The sequence below is a fragment of the Rhyacophila brunnea genome, unplaced genomic scaffold (genome assembly GCF_057557595.1).
Source record: "Rhyacophila brunnea isolate RB1 unplaced genomic scaffold, BYU_Rbru_1.0 scaffold_3, whole genome shotgun sequence".
NCBI classification, from domain to species: Eukaryota; Metazoa; Arthropoda; class Insecta; order Trichoptera; family Rhyacophilidae; genus Rhyacophila; species Rhyacophila brunnea.
In genome coordinates this window covers 6,725,708-6,746,799 of record NW_028232965.1, presented here as the reverse complement: position 1 = coordinate 6,746,799, position 21,092 = coordinate 6,725,708, and the positions used below count along the sequence as shown (strand labels likewise).

Below are 21,092 nucleotides of genomic sequence, written 5' to 3'. Positions count from 1 at the left end.
TGGACTGCACCACGGAATATTTAAAAATGCTCGGTCAAAGCAACTGGAGAGTGTCGGCGCTGGATCGTCTAGGGTGGAGGACGTTTTTGAAGGAAGCCAAGACCCGCCAAGGGTTGTAGAGCCATAAATGATGATGATATTAAAAGGATAGCCATTATAAATGTACATATAATATTTAAAAAAATACGAAAATATGGTCATGTCTTCATATATGTAAGAATCTGGAAAATTCAATTGACAAACAAAAAAAATAAATAACATATTTAATATAACTGTTTCGTGAAATAATATCGCTCGTGTATTCTATTTTTCTCATTATAGTAAGAAATATAAACATATGAAAGCAATGAAAAATCCTTCCTTAGTGGGTAAAAATAAATTCTATTGTAATACTAATTACATTTTTATCTCAAGTAAATCTTTTGTACACATGTCTTAATTCATGTCTAAATTAGGGGCAAAGCGCCTGACAGAGAAAAGTATGCTTACGACTAGGTTAGTTGTATAGATTTTACAAGTTAATAATAAAATTGTATTATACATACCCATTGACGTATTGAATGAACGAAAGGTGTGAAAAAGGCTTTCATAACAACTATTCCCGATACATTTATAGGTCTATCCGACTTCGCTCAGATAACATTTATACTGATCAGTAAACAGGTAGTTATATATGAACATGATTGAAAAATAAATGAACTCTACTTGCATTTATAATAAAATTCAAATATAGAACAAGTTACATATCGCTTTAAATTCTAGTCATTGTTGTTTTATTCCGCTCCGCTGAAGTCTCCGTCAAATGACTTATTTAGTATTTTTTTTATTCAGCAAACAATTCAAAATATTTAAGAATGTAACATTCTTCATTGAACACACAGAATTTTAAATTACATCAGAGAAATATAAAACTACTAGAAAAAAAAACAAAAATTATTCTTTAAATAAAAAAATAGTTTAAAAAATATAAAGTGCAAGTACATAATAACTAAAATTTCGAGAGAAACATAACACCCGTTATTAATAAACGTAATTAATATTTTGATTTAAAAATACAAAAGTCGATTGCCAAAAATTAACGAAATCTAGGAAGTGATACAGTTCTAAAAACTACTAGTTAAATTATCGCGCTTATATATGACGCATATAACTTAATTGGTAAGGCACATAGGGGTCATATTTTTTCACAAAAATATTTTTTCTAGTGGTTATATTTGAGGTTGTTTATAAATTATATATCTTAGTTAGTGTTGAAATTCTGTATGTAGGTGTTACAAAATAATTTTTGATACCACGTTTCGTCTGACCACGTATATTAATTCTTGGTTAGTATCACTGGTTTCTTTTGTATTGCATGGTATATTTTGAAGTGTTTGAACGAATTGTTTCAGAAAAAGTCGCGCAAATGATTGCGCACGTCCGCGAATTGCATTAAAACGTCAGCCGGAGATAAGATTTGCGGTTGCACCTAGATGGATGACTGCAAAACGAGACCCGCGAGATGGCTCGAGAGTTAAAAACGAAAGAAGGCGTGCTCTTTCAATCTGTACGTTGCGAGGTCACACATGAGGAGTCACTCCTGTTGCCAGTGGCATGGAAAATTGGGATAGAGGTCTTGGATATCAGAATGCACTTTCATACATTAAAAAAACTTCTTTATGTAAAACGTGCTTCATTCAAACTTTTGGATAACATAATTTCTCCAATCAACTTAAAATAAACTTACATGGCGGCCATCGCTGCATGTAAATATCTATGTACGTAGAATGACTATTTAATTCCCGCAGTGCACCTTTAGAAATATACATGCGAAACTTGGTGGCGTCTATCGACATCAAAGCATTCTACATATATATATATATATTATATACCAATGTGTTTCCATTTCTATAAGCAGGTTTGGAAGTCATTTTTCGAACACTGTTGAGCTTTTACGCAGCTTTTAATTTTTGAAACAGACTATAAAAAGCTACGTTATGTGAGGACGGCTAATTGGGTAATCCTTTTTTCAGTGAGCGCACTGTGACTCGGCGCATTGTGTGCAACTACACATCGACGTTTTTCATGCCCAATTCTTCAGTGAAATTAGTCTAACTGCTCGATTAACCTGCAAACCTTCAGGTATTGATCTCATATTTTTGTCGATTTAAGTTTTGTTCCCTTTTATTATTCCTTTTACGGCCCGAGTTTTGCGTTTAGATATTTTCAGACACCATGCATACTCACTATTTTTGTCAATCTCACAATGAATCGTCTGTTAAAATTAGCTTCCGGGAGTTCCGGCATTGTTGTTTTTTTACTGTCCGTTTCTGTAGTCATTCATCACATTTTCTCATCCATTTTTAAATCTCTATTCAAATACACTCAACCTTTTTACAGTACCTTCCCAATATGCCAGTTAAAATAACTCCGATATTCACACAAAATTTTACGTTAATACGCTGCTCTAAAGTTCCATACAGATTATCTATTCGTACGCCAAATTGGTTAGAATACCTTCCCAGTAGTTTAAAATTTACTAAAATATTTATTAAAACATATTCAAACACGAACAATAACTCAATTTAGGAACACGTATTTGGTCAATTTACGATAAGTGCAAAATTAATAATCTCGAAATAGATACGTACCTACCTATACAGCTTTATCTGATTTATTTCGTTTTATCAATCCAAAGTTACGATAGTATTTTAATGTTTAATTTTATACAGTTAACCATTGCTATTTATTGATTTGCAATGATAAATGAAATAAAAGATTATGATGAAAAATATCAGTTTTACACATACAAGGTGGTTCTCTTTTCCCATTGTATTGAACATAATATTTTCAAGAGGTATTAAACTCTTAAAACAAATTACCTGATAAATGATCATAGATATTATCACTTGATACTATTCCACGCCACCTAAATGAAGCCTGTATGTATCAACCGTCATTAAATATGTCGGCTTAGTATTACAATATAATATAGTTTGTATTCCTTTATTGAATATTCAAAATTATCATAATGATGACCAGGACGTTTGAGCCAGGGCTAATTTTACACTTGAAGGGGCCATGAGCTAACACTTGTGAGAGGCCAAAACTCAAATTATTACAACGATATTTAACAAAGATTTATTTTTCATATATATTTGCCTAATTTTAATATATATTACACCTGTTCAAGTTGTAAAAATACTAACTGAAATGTAACACTTCTGTGTGTATGTATTTGGCCGTGTAATTGCGAAAAATGCTTTCAACCATTTATGTGTCAGGCTCCGGGGCCCTGGACTATAGCCCTTTTAGCCCGGCCCTAGTTGGAGTGGAGTTTGGAGCTGGAATACGAACCAGTGTGAAACCGAGGTCCGGATTTTTATTACTGTTCTAGACTTTTTACTATTTTCGGCTCTAAAATTAACTTTAAATCATAAAAACCGATCGATGGAAATTTATATCATCAATTATATTATTAAGACTCAATTATGAAACGACTAAATTATTTTTAAACTTTATTTCAAATACCTAAAGCTTATTTTAAATAAATCTGGATTATCTAATTTTTTTATGTCAGCAATAAATTGATTGACTGATTGCAGTTGAAGGCAGATATTAAAAATTGATCTTCTCTAATCTCCTGGTTGTAACGAAATTTTACAATCTTACTCTATAAGTAATATTGAATGAATTTATGTAATTACTCCAATAATATAATTATTAATTGTATAACATATCAGTATGTGGAACATGTACAAGTCTATGTATGTACTATGGACACGGACTGACTTGTGACTCAAAGATTTAATCATATCGTAAAAGGATTTCTGATAATAATCTAAGTCTATGTCTAGTTTCAGGTTAAAAAATACAACGATACTAGTAATTATATACATCGGTATAATGCAGTAGACCGATTATTTAAATTGCACTAAAACGGATTAATATGCGCAAACTATGTCAGATATGATTAATACCTTATATGAGACGCTTTATTTATACCTATCAAGCCGTGATAAGACACGATATTATTTATTTTCCTATTATCCAATCAATTTATTAATACGCATGTATTTATGAAAGATGCATAATGTCTATATAATGAAAATATTTATGTTGGTTACTATTGGTCAATATAATATACATAAAGCTAGCTGAAAGACACATTTTTCGTGTTTGATTAAATAACAAGTAGTTTTTAGGTTTTAAAGAAGACTATATGCAAATTATTCGACCATAAAAAGTTTGACTTTACAATAATCTACCAACATATTATTTAATAAATTACAAGATAAAAAGAACTTTTTATATACAACGTTTTAAATTTTTCTGTTGAATCATATAAACTTGACTTGACTAGCTTAAACGATCAAAAAAAAATTCTACTTGATAGAAATACTGAATAATGAAATGTCATTTCATATTGATTTCCATAGTAACCCACGTATATATTATTATTAATAATTTAGTTGCTAGGACCCCCTAGCAACCAATGATGGTATCGAAATAACTTTTCATACAAAACAGAATTAACTGAAAATTAATTCAGTTTTACTTAAAGATGGCTAAAAGTATTAAAAAATGCATTGGCACCGTGTTCTGATATATTCTAAAAGTTTCAAATGTCTAGCTAGTCGGGAAATTAGTTAAAAATCGATTGCAAGATTTGTACCGGACAAACAACCACCGGACAAATAAGAATACGACCTAAGAAAAACGTTATAAAATAAAAAATAGGTATGCTATGCTTTTGTTGTCTCCAAAGATGTTAAATAAAATTCTATAGAAATTAAGCCTAACCATATGAGAGTGAGGCAAAAAAGATCTCTTTGACGTCTAATTTTCATAGACAGTGCTTTTATATTAATTAGTTTTACTATTAATTCTTGGTGGAACGACATGTTTTTAGAAATAATATATAACTTTTTGAATTGTTTATGTTATACATTATTTTATTCGTACATATTTAACGTTGGCATCCACATGGCCGCCTTACTAATATGTAGGTGAAGAATTGGCAAGGAGCGGAGCAGATATGAGACTCTAAAGACTGTTATGCCGTGTCGTGGGAAAATTAAAAATGGCTTTCTGTTTCGTGATTTATTTTAAAAATACATATTTTCGTAAAATGTAATACGCAACTAATTGTCCGATGCATGATAAAAATATACTATTTATGATATCATTACACCATATTTCTACAAACAATAATGAGCTTTTGTGTTATTTTGACAGAAGGATTTTTAGACACACTTAATTTTTATTCAATTGGTGTAAATTCAACCAAACAGAATTAGTGTTTTGTGGGATTTACCTACCTCACAAAAAACAAATTATTTTTTTCTTTTATTGTGTTAACTGTCAATTCATGGTGGACATGCATTGTAGGTATTATTGATTTAATTTAATAAAATGCAATAATTTTTTTAGTACTTTTTCTACTTTTAATAAATAAATGTGGACCGGTTTCGTCCGCCTCAGAGGGACATTTTATAACACAATACAGTTGATTAATAATTGATTTATAAAATTTATAATAAAAAATATAAAATTAATGTAAATTTTATAAATGAATTATTAATCAAATGTATTGTGTTACTAAATATTGATTAATCATAAATATTTTTTATTTGGTGATATATTGAAATGTAAGTACTTATTTATTCATATTTGGTTTTATGTAAATAAATAGGTAGTACCTATGAAACATTTATATCTAATTTCATTAATTTTAATTTAATTGTTATTGATACAATATTATTGGACAGATAATTCACTGTATTGGTAGATTATTTGTGTCGCCTTTTGAATTTGTTTTGAGAGATGCCTGTTTGGTAAAGATTATTCAGTTGAAAATGTCCCTCTGAGGCGGACGAAACCGGTTCAGATTTATTTATTAAAAGTGTAAAAAGTACTAAAAAAATTGCGTTTTATTAAATTAAATCTTAACAGATCTGTTTAGTCGCCGAGCTCATACCTATTACCCATATTATCAAATATTTTAATATACTGGCTGTAATGGTTACATGTAAGTTGTACGTATGCAGTTCTTCGTGGAACACTTATTCGTGTGCCGCAGTACGTGAAACATGAGTTCGTGCAACATTTAATCAAATGACGAGTTCTTCGTTGAACATTTCACCGTGGAATACATTTCACCATGGAATACGTATTCTACAACATGTGGCGCTAGTTTGCTGTTCCAATTAGATTCAATACGAATTTTATGAGATGTCTTTATTGGTTTTAAATAATTTAATGTTGAAACTACATAAATAATATACCTATACGATGTGATTGTATTTATAATCTACTTACTACCTATTTTTAATGTGTGTTCCTTGTATTATGATGGTTTTATTACGTATTTTTAAGTGTTTTATTTAGACATTAATATTGTAAGTTACCGAAATAGCAATATGTTGTTAAATATTATAAATAAATAATATTATATTTATAATTCCCTGTGTAATATATTAGTATTAGCTAGTATTAGTATATTAGTAAGTAATATTGCACTTTAATGATATAAATTATCAACAGCTATAGTTGATTTGAAACCTTTAGTAAGTAGGCATTATTGAAAATACAAAGATGGCAATACCTACCTACTTTAATTTAAAAAATACATGTATATAGGTATATAGATAAATGCTGTTATTTAATTCATTTAGGATATTATTGATTATTATAGATAAGTACGTAGTACCTACTTTAATTTTAAATATTTGTGCCCGAGTTGGGGGAGCGGTCGTTTATGAAGAGTGTGTTCGACCCCGCGGATGTACCAAAATACACGTTGTTTAATTAACTACCAAATATGTTGAAATTTTATTATAGTACTATGGAAAATGTGTGTTCTTATTATTTTTCTTGATTATTATTTAAAATAATATTATGGACAATGTCGATTTGAAACTTTTTTGTAAATGGAGTTTATTGAAAATACGAACTTGTTAATAGCTGCATACTTTAATTTAAAAATAAACATACCTACTTATATAGATGACTGCATTTATTGAATTCATGTTGGATATGATTGATCTTTGCAACTTTATAGATAGGTACTACTACGTAGGTACTTTAACTTTTGCATATCCTGTTGATAATACAGCCATGGTATCCGACTTGGCAGAGCGGTTCCATATAAAAAGTGGGTTCAATCCCGTGACTGGATAAAAAATACATGTTGTTTTTTAAATGTGTGTTAATCCAACGTGAGACCAAGATTGGCTAACAAGTAACAACGTTCTTCGTCAAAAGTCTGTTAATATAATCTCCATTCTATGGAGCCAATTTATGTTCCGGATTGCAATATTAATTACCTACTATATAAATATTCTATTCATTAAGAATTCACATATATATTTTTATAAATATGTAATGTTTAATACACTCCGTTTCATTATAGGTTATTTTTCTTATAGTAAGGTACGTAATAATATTGACTTTTTATTAATCTTAATTTTTAGATTTGATCAGAACTCCGGATATTAGGTATGTTACAGTGGCCAAATGTTTTTGTTATAATATTATAAATACAATTAGATCATATAAGTACCTATATTATTTATATGTAGTTTTGTATTGTAGTATTCAAAATGAATTAAATAACACCATTTATCTATATAGGTAGGTACATTTATTTATAAACCCTAACTCCAGATGTTAGGTATATTACAGTGGCCAAATGTTTTTTGTGCACACAATAATAATAGAATAAACCTACACAATAAACTGACATAATTTCTATACAAAATCATTACCATCTGGAATCGTCTTTTGTCTTTTTTATGAAATGCAGTCTCCAAAATACACCAAAATACAACGGATTTGTAATTGATTTATTTCAAAACACTACATTTTAGCATTTTAGTTATTGATTTTTTAATTATATTTAGGACATGTTGGTAGGTACTGCGTACTTTATATATAAAGATCAATATTATCCTAAGTGAATTAAATAATAACTGCATTTATCTATATACCTCGGTAAAAACATTTATTTTTTTAATTAAAGTAGGTATTGCTATCTTTGTATTTTCAATAATACCTTCTTACAATAAGTTTTAATTCAATTAGTCCACTTTCCGCACGCAAAATTATGTGTAGGAGAACATTTGATTTGTTTTTTTATACTTATACCTAAGAGAATATTTTTCATATAATATCTATATTTTTTATTCAAATGATTTAATCAGATTATAATAATCTGATTAAAACATTTGAAACCATTGTGTGTTAATACAGCGTAAGGACCCAATGGTTTGGGCGAATGGCTAACAAGTGACAGCCATTCTTAGCAAAAAGTTTATTTATTAATATAATTTCCATTCAGTGGAGCCCAATGTGTTTCGCTTTGGAGCAAAAATGTTAATTATTTAGCTAGGTACCTACTATATTCTGTTTACTACGTATTCACACATACATGATTTATAAATAATAATATGTAATGTTTAATACACTTACGTTATAGGTTACTTTTGTTACAGTTGCATAATAGTGCATTTTAAATATCTATAGGTCATACCACAAGAACTGAGTAATAAGATATGCGAAAGCCAGTCACTATCGACCAAGAATTTGAAGCCAGTAATGCAAGAAATACTAAGCCCGTTTAGTGTCTTCGAATATTGCCAATATCGAATGCGCGTTTCGTTTATGTTAGAAACTTTAATGCATATTATGATACATAATGTAAATATTGAAAATAACATATTCTTTATCACGTGGTTGTTGACTATACTACTACTACCACTACAACTATGACTTATAGATATACCTACCTAATATAATGTTTTCCTAATTCCCACCAATAAATAGCTGGCACTACATAATATTACTAATAAAAATCATCAATTATCTATACTTACATGATTCCAATATATTACACAAGGAATTATAAATCTGGATCTATGTAAAAGAAGTGCCTATCTCAAAATTGTCTAATATGTTATATATATTTATTTTTTTTAAATTAAAGTAGGTATGTATTGCCATCTTTGTATTTTCAATAATGCCTACTTACTAAAGGTTTCAAATCAACTAGTCCACACGCAAAATTTATGTGTATAAGAAACATTTGATCTGGTTTTATATACCTACAAATATAACTATACATATTAATACAATAAGAGAACATTTTTCACATAATTTTTTATTCAAATGTATTGGTAAAATTATAGGAATCTGAATAAAACATTTGAAACCATAATATTCTAATAATAAAGATAATCTTCTTATATAATATTTTACGAATTACCACCAATAGCTGTTGATAATTTATACCATTCAAGTGCAATATTACTTACTAATATACTAATACTAGCTAATACTAATATATTACACAGGGAATTATAAATATAATATTATTTATTTATAATATTTAACAACATATTGCTATTTCGGTAACTTACAATATTAATGTCTAAATAAAATACTTAAAAATACGTAATAAAACCATCGTAATACAAGGAACACACATTAAAAAATAGGTAGGTAAGTAGATTATAAATACAATCACATTGTATAGGTATATTATTTATGTAGTTTCAACATTAAATTATTTAAAACCAATAAAGACATCTCATAAAATTCGTATTGAATCTAATTGGAACAGCAAACTAGCGCCACATGTTGTAGAATACGTATTCCACGGTGAAATGTATTCCACGGTGAAATGTTCAACGAAGAACTCGTCATTTGATGAAATGTTGCACGAACTCATGTTTCACGTACTGCGGCACACGAATAAGTGTTCTACGTTGAACTGTTTACGTACAAATTTCCGGATACGGGCTGTAATGATGATCATCTGAGTAACTGTTCCTGTCAGGATGTCATAGTATAACGTGGACGAGGGTGTAGTGTAGAAAAATACAGAGAAAGTCGACATCACAAAAACCAATGCTAACTTTTATTAAAAAATCTCTACCTAAGTAATTTGATTACAATTTTTGAGCAATAAATCGAAACTATAAAACTTTCCGATTGATTGAAGGCTGTCTCATCAGCAATTTGGTTTTAAATTTACCTACACATATTATGGAGGGGTCTATTTACCGGTACCCTAAGTGCGCGCAGGAAAGGGTCCCAAACGTAAAAAAATATTAAACAAAAATAGCTATATTTCTAGCAATAACATTTGAAAAATATGACAAGCATAATATGTTATGCAATCGTTTCTCAATATTTAAAATATAAAAAATATTATGGAACCTTTTCTACGAACATTTATTGATGAAAAAAGAAAGATGAAAAAATTGAGAAAGATGAACTGTCTAATGTCTTTGGCAGAGTTTATAGTTAATCTCAATTACGATTCAAATGTCAAATATACAATAACAAATACATATAACTAGAGAAGGAATAAATTGTATTTATATTAGAACTATCTATTTGTGTATTTTATGCATATAGAGGCAAATAAAAATGAGAGCATTAAAATATTGCGTGTGACAATCGAATTACGGAATGACTACTTTTAAAATGCAAGTTTTGTGCCACTAAGTGGACAAAATGTGTTTAGAATTTTATTGTTTATCTATGGAAGATCCCCAATCACTTCTCTGATTAGGACACCTGAAAACTACTAATAACTAGAGGTTGTGTTCTAGAATTCTTGAGAGATATTGAGAAGATTTGATTCCCGTTTCTCAAGATTCTTTCCAGATATTTCGAAATTTCGATAACCGAAATAAATTGAGAAATCACAGCTCTGTGAACTACCTACAACCTTTAAAAAAAAGAATCGGGGGAAGCAATGCCAACTATTGTACGACATCTTTTTGGCTACGTGTTAAAACTGTGAACTAACATGCTCCGCCCATTTTTACCCGCAATTTGATTATAAACTAACAAGCTCCTCCCATTTAGTAGACAACAGCGCCTAGCAGCGTACTCAAAAAGATGTTGTCGTACAATAATTATAAGTTCGTTCGCCGACGGTGGCCAGGGGGACGAAATAAGAGTATTATTATATCTAAAATTGCGAAGATCGTATTTCTTGGTCTAATTTGAAATTGATGTGGTGAACACTCCATTAAATTTTACAATCACTTTCGCTTACCTACCTAACCACCACCTACTTTGTAACCACCAAGTGTTGTTAACGTATTATTATGGTATTGTCTTTTATTTTGTCGCTTTGGTATAAATATAAAATATCTCATCATGTTCAGTGACGTCCTTATCCGAATCATCGCCCTAACGGAAAGTTCATAAGTTCATACCGTTGATTATTTTCGAATACCTATTCCATGTATCATGATTAATTATCATTTTTGATAAACTTCGTTTTAAATTAATCGAATCAGTAATAACTAATAAAATATTATTATATTAGAATATTTTTTTTAATAAATAAAATTTCATGATTATTATTATAGTCACATTAAATCAATATTTAATAAATACAGGAAAGAGAGGTTGGGGGAGAAAGAGACAATTGCTGGACAAATGTAATCTATCTTCCAGTGGTCTTCATATCTGTCAGAGTATCGGGTGTCAAGTATCTAAACCCGCCACTGGGTATAACAATAATTATATTAAAGCATTTTTATCTGTATCGGTATGTTAGTATAAGTGAAAAACAAAACATGTATTAACTACAGTCTTTATAATTGAAAATGTGATACAATTATTATTGTTTATTCTAACAAAAGTTTCTCACCAGTAACTTGTAGTTCCACCCTGTAGTTCAAACCAATTTAAATATAATATATTATTTTACTAACAGATTACAAATTTAATAAACTCACACCAGCTAGCTGTCAACGGAAAATCGTTCGAAAAATGAACACCGTCAAATTAACCCGCGCTTTTGTCGGCCGTAGACATCCGGCGGTAAATTGTTAAACCGAGACACAAACAACACAACGTTCGCAATGTCGCGCCTCCAGCCACGACCACTCGATAGCGACTGCCTTATCGGACAAACTTTCAGCCGTACGGACGCACAATTTTATTTTATTGTTTGCCTGCGAGAAAAATTTCGTGACGGGGGCGGAAAAGCTACGTCGGTATTATTATAATATTAAAAACGAGCTTCAATACATTGGATAAAGCGATTCTTATTTTTTTTTTATTGAAACATATAAGACATGTAGGTGGTCAGGTAACAAGCTATACTAAAACTATCCTATAATAGCAGATATGTAAAAAATGGAAATGAAGATCGTGAATCATGGTATTTAGGTCATTTCCATATAGATACACCGGATGATTAAAAGGTTAAAATATTAAAAATATAGAGTCCATTTATATAATGAGGGCAAATTAATGAAAATTATACTTTTTTGGGATTTCAACTAGTAGGTATTTAAAAATATTGAAATTTCATTTTTCAAAAATATGATTGAATATCGATTTTCGAAAATCGAAATTTGATTTTCAGAAAATTGTATTGTATCTATGCTCAAATAATATACTGAAGAGAACTTTTTTGTAAGTATATAGATTTAGATTATTAATTTAATTAACTAAATCGCAAAATTTTTATAGTACTTTTTCTACTTTTAATAAATAAATCTGGACCGGTTTCGTCAACCTCTAAGGAACATTTTCAACAAATCTTTTAATGGAAAAAGTACTATAAAATTTTTGCGTTTTATTAAATCAAACTAATAATACAATGCATTTCCACCATGAATTGATAGTTAACACAATAAAATAGATGTAAGATGGTGCATAAACGCATGAAAATAATGGCAAACGGGGACCACTAGGACCAATGTTTAGGAAGGCAGAAATTAAATAAGAAGGGCTTCAAACTTTCATGACTTCTCATAGTTGTGCTCGTGAACTATTTAGTTTGAAAAAAATAGTTATTTTTCTTCTTACTGCCATTATAATCATAATAATTTGTGGCTCTTGGTCTCCTTTAGCATCTGCCTTCATCCAAGTTTGTCCAAGCCCGCTTCCTTCCATATTAAGATGCATTAGGTATTTAAAATTAGTACATATCTAGAATTATTATTTCTTGATCTTAATAGTCAATAGTGTGTTAAAAATTTAATTATTCAGTATGGAAAAACCTGGTTTATAAATTCGAGTACCTACACATTTTCCAACACCATGAAAAGCTTATGTCATTCATATAGATTTTTTGTTTTAATAGATAGGTATTTAAAAAGAAAGCGATAATATTTTTTTTTTAATTTAAATAATATTAATAAAAACACAAATTAATAATGAAATTGTAAGCTGTGTTTAATCTGAGTTAAGTACCGACGTATAATATACGAAACAATTTATAAATTTTTGGATGATGTTCTCACATTTTTACCACGTTTTTCTTAGCTCGTATCCTTGTTTGTCCGGTGGTTGTTTATCCAGTACAAATCTTGTAATCGATTTTTAACTAACTTCCCGACTAGCTAGACATTTGAAACTTTTAGAATATATCAGAACACGATACCAATGCATTCTTTTAATACTTTTAGCCATCTTTAAGTAGAATTGAATTCACTTTCAGTTAATTCAGTTTTGTATGAAAAGTTATTTTGGAAAAAATCCGTAATCCAATCCACTATTATTGGTTGCTAAGGGGGTGGTCCTAGCAACTAAATTATTGATATATACGTGCGTTACTATGGAAATCAAAATGACATTTCAGTATTCTATATTTGTTTGTTTGTTGCAAAATAGCAAAAAAATGATTTGTTGACAATTGCCTTATTTGTCCTAAATTATTAATACATAAAATTGTCAAGTTTATAAGATTCAACAGAAAATTTAAAAACGTGGTATATAAAAAGTTCTTTTTATCTTGTAATTATTATATTCTATAAAAAAGACAAAATTAATCTAATTTGTATCACAAAAATAACGAACATTGATAATATTACATGATTTACAGAGATAGGTATATAATGCACTTGTTTGAGAAATTGAATTTATTAAAAAATGAGTTTTTTTAAATATCTGTTTCATTGTCCCGGGTTTTAACTTTCGGCATCTTGGGGTTTATACCTAACCTAGTTATGATAGATGGATATATTTACAGGCTGAAGATGCCGAAAGTCAAAACCTGGGTCGCCGAAATCAATGTTTATGGATGTGTATAAATGAGAAGAAAATCGAATACCACATATTATTTCATTTTTTTATTTGTATAATCTGGCAGCTGGTAGATGAACGTAGTACAGGTATTATTTGTGTTTAGGTACCTTCGTTGGTGCAAAGAAGTATGCATATATATACGTCTGTTATCTATGGAAGTATGTAAGTGGTCACTATTTTTCTTTTAAAAACTGAAACGTCAGAATTATTAATTTGTTAAAAGTCCATAAAAAATTATATTAAATATAAAAAAATATAAATCTATAATATAATTATTAAAAAAACATTGCATAATTAATAGTTGCTTTTTTAACGTTGAGAATTTATTAGGAAATTACGCAATACTAAATATTATATTAATTTGATCTACAAGTAAAGCATTACAATTTAGATATTATGTGCCTTCAGCCATCAACTTTGATCAATTTTGGACATTCTATACTTTGGTTACTTCACGGAAATTAAGTATTTTTTTGCTTTTCAATTCTCTTGACGCCTTAAAGCCTCCCCCAAACCAAAGCGAATATTCGCGGCGAATATTCGCAGCGAATTATTCGCCAATCAAGCTCGTATTGGCTTACGGGACAGAGCACGCTTGCGCGACCGCCTTGCGTCTTGAGTGCGAATTTGCAGCGAATATTCGCTGCGATTTTCGGGAACTCTGTCGACAGCGAATTTATTCGCGGCGGACAATTTCGCCAAGGGAATTAGTAAAATCAAAATGGCGAAGACATTGAGCAGCTGATCGAGTTGGTCCGGAAATATCCAATCCTTTATAATTTCTCTGACAGTGACTACAAAACATGAGAAAGAAAGATAAGATATGGGATGAAATTGGCAGGGAAATTGTTGAAAATGGTATGAAGGTCGTCATAATAATATCTTTTATCTTTGTCTAACCAAAGTATGTAAAGTTTTTTGACAGGATGAATACGCTATTATAAATAAATAACTTTAATCTAAGGTCCCGATATTTAAAAAATACATATTATTAATTTGCGTCATGCACAGCCTTTAATAACAGAAACTTTATAACTTTGATTGTTAGGGCACTGACAGTTCTAACTTATTGCGATCGTTTGACGTTTTGGTTTCGACTTACGAGCAGTCATATCAATAATGTTATAATTAGGTATCATTTACAATACCTACTTCAATCATATTCGGTATCGGTCACGTAAATACCCATTTTATATTCGTTGATAATATTTTTTTAGGTTAGATAGGTAGTCTTTAAGATTATTTTTTTGCATCTAACATTATGCAGCATAGCATTTCTATTGTAGCTAAAGATATAATATACATATAGGTAGATAAGTAGGTACTCCATGTCGTCATTGTGGTATTTTGTAAGGTTTTAGACCAAAAACCTTACATACTACTTACTATCGGGTTATTTACAGTAGGACATAGGTACCTAGGTTGTTTGTTTTTTGATCTCAAGAGACCTCAATCACAAAAACGATATTATGTACCTATATACCTACTAGGTATATATTTCCTTCATTATGTATAGGTATATTGAGCTAATAAACTGGTTTTGCCCAGTGCCGACCGCGAACCAAGATAATATCTACATGTTCCATGTACCTACCTAACATAACCAATGTTTTCTGTTTCACATTAATTTGTATACCTACCTACAAACATTTTAAACTTAATTGAGATGTTCTTAAACTTCTGTTCATGTAATATTATGTAGGTAGGTATATCTTGGTCTGCATTAGGCAATAAGATTAATAATTTTATGTGCATGTAAATATAAAGGTCAGGTACCTCCTCTAAGTACATAATATTATATTATCATCATGGATACCTACCTGAATGATGTTGGAGATATACTAATGCTTTGTGATGAATTTAATTTTAGCAAAGATCTTCAACCTTTCAACGTAGGTACAAAGCACCAGAAGAAATTAAAAATGAAATCCCCGGCATTAACAGGAATAAAATAATATTTCATCATCAACATCAGTCGGGGTCATTCCACTGCTAGATGAAAGCCTCTTCTAGCTCCTTCTACTATTTTCGGTCTCTAGTTCTTCGCTGCTACATACTTTTATTGTACTTCACGTGAACAAAGAGATCAACTAAGTGAAGTGTCAATCAACAAAAGTGGCATTTGTGCACAATGTTAATGAATTTTCCAAAACATTAAGTGTGATAATATAATATACAAGGATGAATAAGGCGTGGGCGAGGGCCAAGGTCCATTTTATGATTCCTCTATTGATGTACCTATTTTTATTAAGAAAAATGTTTGCCGTAGAATGGGGTGAATACTGAATAGACCCTTTTTAAAATTTCTATTTTTCTGCTACACATTATTCGGACAAATATGAATGACTTAAAACCTGTTTCTATGGACATAATCATACTCTAAAATATTTTTCAACTACCATTTATTATCAAACAGCCAATTTTGTGTGATGTCTCTTTCTATCCAGCGTTGGGGTGATTATAGACATGGCGGGTGGATAGAATCGAATAATGGTAATTTCCTAATGTTAAAAATGTAATTAAGTACCTACTGTACATTACAAATTTATGTAGGTACATTTAAGTATGTAAATCAAAATCAAAAATATAAATTTAAATGTTATACAACACAGTATCATGTAAGTATTTAAAAAAACATATACTTACATAAACATCTATTTATCCAAGAATTATTTGATACTTGAATCTGTATTTTATATACCATATTCGATGGATGTATGTGGTGTATTTTGTAAAATATTTGGTATGTATTTATTATTTAACTAAGCGTATTTAATTTGCTACGTGACCTGCAGCTCTTTTATAATCACAAATTATTGTTGAATGTTCCGAAAATGAGTTTATGTGCCGAAACAGCTGTCAAGGTAAATGACTCATTAACAAAAATAACTATATTTCAAAACCATTATAATCCATCTACCATATAAACACCATTTCAAGTAATAAAGAAATAAAAAGTCACCTAATTAAATAATATTATACTAGAAAAAATATACTATCTATATACCCACTTAATTTTCATTTAAAGTTGTAAAACGCCCGGTTACTAAATAGAGGAAGGACAGAGTCTTCTGGCACGACCGAATCACATTGGAACGGTGTTATTGTCATTTGAAAGTAACAATACTGACACCTAAATGAGTCGCCTGCACTGCCAGAATCATCTGAACCCTGTCACCTATCTATATACAATTTATTGTTATTTTTTTTCATATTTGTCCATTTTATTACAATATCGTGTTACTTTTAAAGCTCATTGTAATTCTAATAATTATATAAATATTTTTCTTGTATTCTGTGCAAAAATGATTATTAAAACTTTCTTAACCTAAACCAAGTATTTTTTATTGAATGATCCTGCAAAAAATTCAAGTACAGTTAAGTGACATATTTTGTTTCAGTGTATAAGCCATAAATAAATATACATAAATTATATTTAATATATACATGTATACTGTATGTATAGCCACGGTTGGTCTTGCACTTGTTGCTGTAGCTATGCGATCTGGTGTGGTCCATTATCCAAAAACACTCAATCACATCCCTGGTCAAACAGCGGGCAGCCGTGTAGTGAGTCTGGCTGGCCTATGGTGGCACTAGAATGATTTCAATATACACAGTCTGTTAATTTGAATATGTTTTCGACTGAAAGTTGTAAAAATATTAGAAATCAGGATTTAAATAATTAAAAAACTGTTTCATTAAATATCATATTCATACCTATGCAAAATTTTGATTCCTTTGAAGTACCTGTACAAAATACGGATGAATATAAACCAAACAAAAATATTTGTTACTGGTACTGCCATAGTAAAGTAAAGTTTAACATACTTCCCTAATAAAACAAAATTCCCAATTCTTGTCGTTCTGTAGATGTTTCATTTCAGTTTTTACCAACGATCCACTAAATATGAATTGGTCATAAACACTCAAAGGAAATCTGGCACTCACTGCCAGAATGTCCATGTCAGACATGTCAGATACCTGCATAAAAATAAATGTCATGTTATGATATTTATTACGAATTTCACATTTACAGAAAATTTTCTGCGCTCATTTTTGAAAGTCTCCAAGTATGACGGGTATATTCGCACATGGGTGCAGTTAATGCACCCAATGATTTTCGGGAAACCTGCCCTTTCTTGAAGTCTGAAATTAAAAAATATTTTTACCGACACAAAATAATATTCCCGTTAAATTCTTATTGAGTAGGTAATTTACTTGTTGTGTCTATGCGCAGTTACTCTAGTTACATGACATGTACATTGTAATATTGTATAAATTGATCAGAGGGTATCAACACAACACTAAAGACTGTCAGCGCTGTATGGCGACTGTATGTAAGTATTACTAAGCACTGCTATTATAGCATCGGACACGTTTCCTATGCATCTGCTTACTGATGCCTGGCTCATTGCGCAGAAGACTTGGCCTACCCGTTTTTGGTACGCTCCCTCTGCGTAGAAACGCAAAATAGTCAAAACCTACAATTCAAATAACGGAGACATGTTATTTCAATAGCATATTACCTTCAAATCCTGTTAACCCTTCATGGTAAATGCTTATTTATAATATGTGCAGTTATGAAACTGAGTAAATCTATCTTACCTATGAGCCATGGCAATCTTGCCCTGTCATAAAGTAAGGTTATATTAAATGTCGATGTAATTTGTCGCACGCCATCTCATTATATCTTCAGCGTGTAATAAGCATTCAGAAGACGTGTACATTTTGTCAACACACAACTGTCACTTTGACATTCGTATATGTATTTAGTCTATGGCTGCATCCAATGCTGCCACCTTGTTTCAGATAATTAAAATACACTTTACGCAAAGTGGGTAAAAGTTGTAGCAATTCTGAAAGCGCTATAGTGTACGTGTATTTTTTATATTTAATTCATAAAAATTATAGAATAATTGGCGTAAAATATTAATAATATTTACAATTTTAAATCTGGCGCGTAAATAAAATTATTTAGTCTATGGCTGCGTCGCTGACGCTTTGGTGTGGGGCCAAACGCGAAATTCGCATCAAATCCAAGCGGTAGCGACAGCGATAGCGAGGGCGTTGCGAATTCGCTGCGAATATTCGCTTTGGTTTGGGGGAGGCGTAAGTAGGTACATATCGCATAATAATCAGAATTTATTAAGGAGTTATCATGACATAAACAGTTCTATTGAATATTCAAAGTTTAAATTAAGCTCACTCCACTTTTCGTATCATTAAAGTCTCAGTAGGTATAACTATCTAGTAAGTATCTATCTATACCAGTGGCTAAAATTTAACTGTGGCCGCACAATTATTGGCATTGAGAGTTCTATGGAAGCGTCTGGTGGCCGCACCACATTTCACTTTGTTGTGATTGAGAAAATTAAAGCTAAACTTTATTTACTAAAAAAATGGATCAATTCATATATATATAGACAAGTCCATTTAATAAAAGACATTTGAACATTTTAGTACTTACGTACCTATTTATTGAAAAATAATGCAAATGGAAATTCCTCAATACTTCTTTTTTCCAATGCGAGCCGCATGGCTGTTTCAAAGTTTACATCTGTCAACTGGCTTCGATATTTGTTTTTTATTGGTGTATTACACTGAATGATCTTTCACAGTATACAGTAGTAGAAAAAATCGACAATATTATAAAGCAATTGTTGGCAATTCTTTGAATTGACTTGATTCTTGGTCAACGTATAACTTCGACCAAAATTATTCAACCGTGGTATTATAAAAATGATTTTTAAGTCCCTACTTGGTCATGACTCATTTCCAATAACTCATATTTAACGTTAGCCCAATTAATTAAATTAAATACTGCAAATTAATGATGTTGGCGGCCGCAGCAAAATCCTCTGGTGGCCGCACATGTGAACCACTGATCTAATACTATAGCTTCGGAGCTTGTATACCTGATTTGACCTCTGTATGTATAGCTGGAATCATTCTACATTGGCACCATGGATTCGAATTTGTATTGATATTGTTTGCTAGCATTGAAAAATAGCCATTGCAACAAACAATACCTACAGACCTACAAACTCTGGAGAATGGCCAAAAATGGAACTACGAACTACCATAGGACGCCATATTGAAAAACGTCATTTGAATGTCAGATTTTGCCAGTTACGAGTCGTGATTGGGTAGTTTTCGACAGTGGCTCTCCCATTACATTCTCCAGATAAGTTTGTAGGTCTGTACCAATATAACTGCTCATCACCTATGGCGCCCCACTGTAGAATGTTTCCAGTATACTACGCCATTTCTTTCTGGGCAAGGGCTTAAGTGGTTGTTGATCAATTATAAGCAAGAGAGAACTCACTTAATGCAAAACTTGTACCTAAATACCTATTACCTACATGTATATAATAATATACTACATATAAATATTTAATGTTGTTAGTAGATAGAAAAAATCATAGAGGAAGCTTTTAGTCATGCACCAGGTTTCTGAGCCATACATGACAACTAGTCACCCTTTTCTTTGTTGGGGTCGTATTTTTGGATCAATGCTTTCCGAGGTAGGTGTTGAGGTTTTATAACTACTGTAACATTAGCGTTTATATGGGGCGAGATTGTTTACCCCATGCCCAACCCCCTTTTCGGAGGACCATTTCTCCCTTATTTTCTTCGTTAGCCCCAGCGCTCGGAATGGAGCAGAACGCCCTGGAGCGCCGTTCCGATTCGTGAATTCCTCGAGAATACCGTTCCTTCTCGTGGAATCCTAGAAGATAGCAAGATGTCTCGTAAAATTCTCGAGCCTCATCAGAATATTTCATATGGCGTTTCGGTTCAAAATATTTTGAAACATAATAAAATAATTATCTTTCTATTTATTAAACAATGATTTTACTGGTTGAAAATCCCTGATTATTGTTCCTACATAATATGTCGATACAAATGGGTGCCACAATTAGCCAAGTTAAAATTTTGTTATTAGAAATGCATCGAGCTATGTATATTTTTTCCCAACAATGCATTTCTAGACAACCCATGTGTCTAATAATAAAAATAAAAGTTTTTATTGAAGAAAGCACCTTTAG

General features: G+C 30.7%; 1 long non-coding RNA gene across 7 annotated transcripts; it reads right to left on the bottom strand.

The window, feature by feature from the left end:
* Positions 1 to 16,846: 16,846 nt before the first annotated feature.
* Positions 16,847 to 18,872, bottom strand: LOC147067805 (uncharacterized). 7 transcript variants are annotated; one of them, XR_015071313.1, is made up of 3 exons: positions 18,652 to 18,872; positions 18,081 to 18,192; positions 16,847 to 17,639 (listed from the first exon to the last, which is right to left on the bottom strand). It is a non-coding gene; the product is annotated as an uncharacterized LOC147067805 (long non-coding RNA). The 7 variants fall into 7 exon arrangements; XR_015071318.1 differs by lacking the exon at positions 18,081 to 18,192 and adding an exon at positions 17,875 to 18,027 and having other exon boundaries at positions 18,573 to 18,867; XR_015071317.1 differs by lacking the exon at positions 18,081 to 18,192 and adding an exon at positions 17,875 to 18,027 and having other exon boundaries at positions 18,652 to 18,820.
* Between the last annotated feature and the right edge of the window lie 2,220 nt (positions 18,873 to 21,092).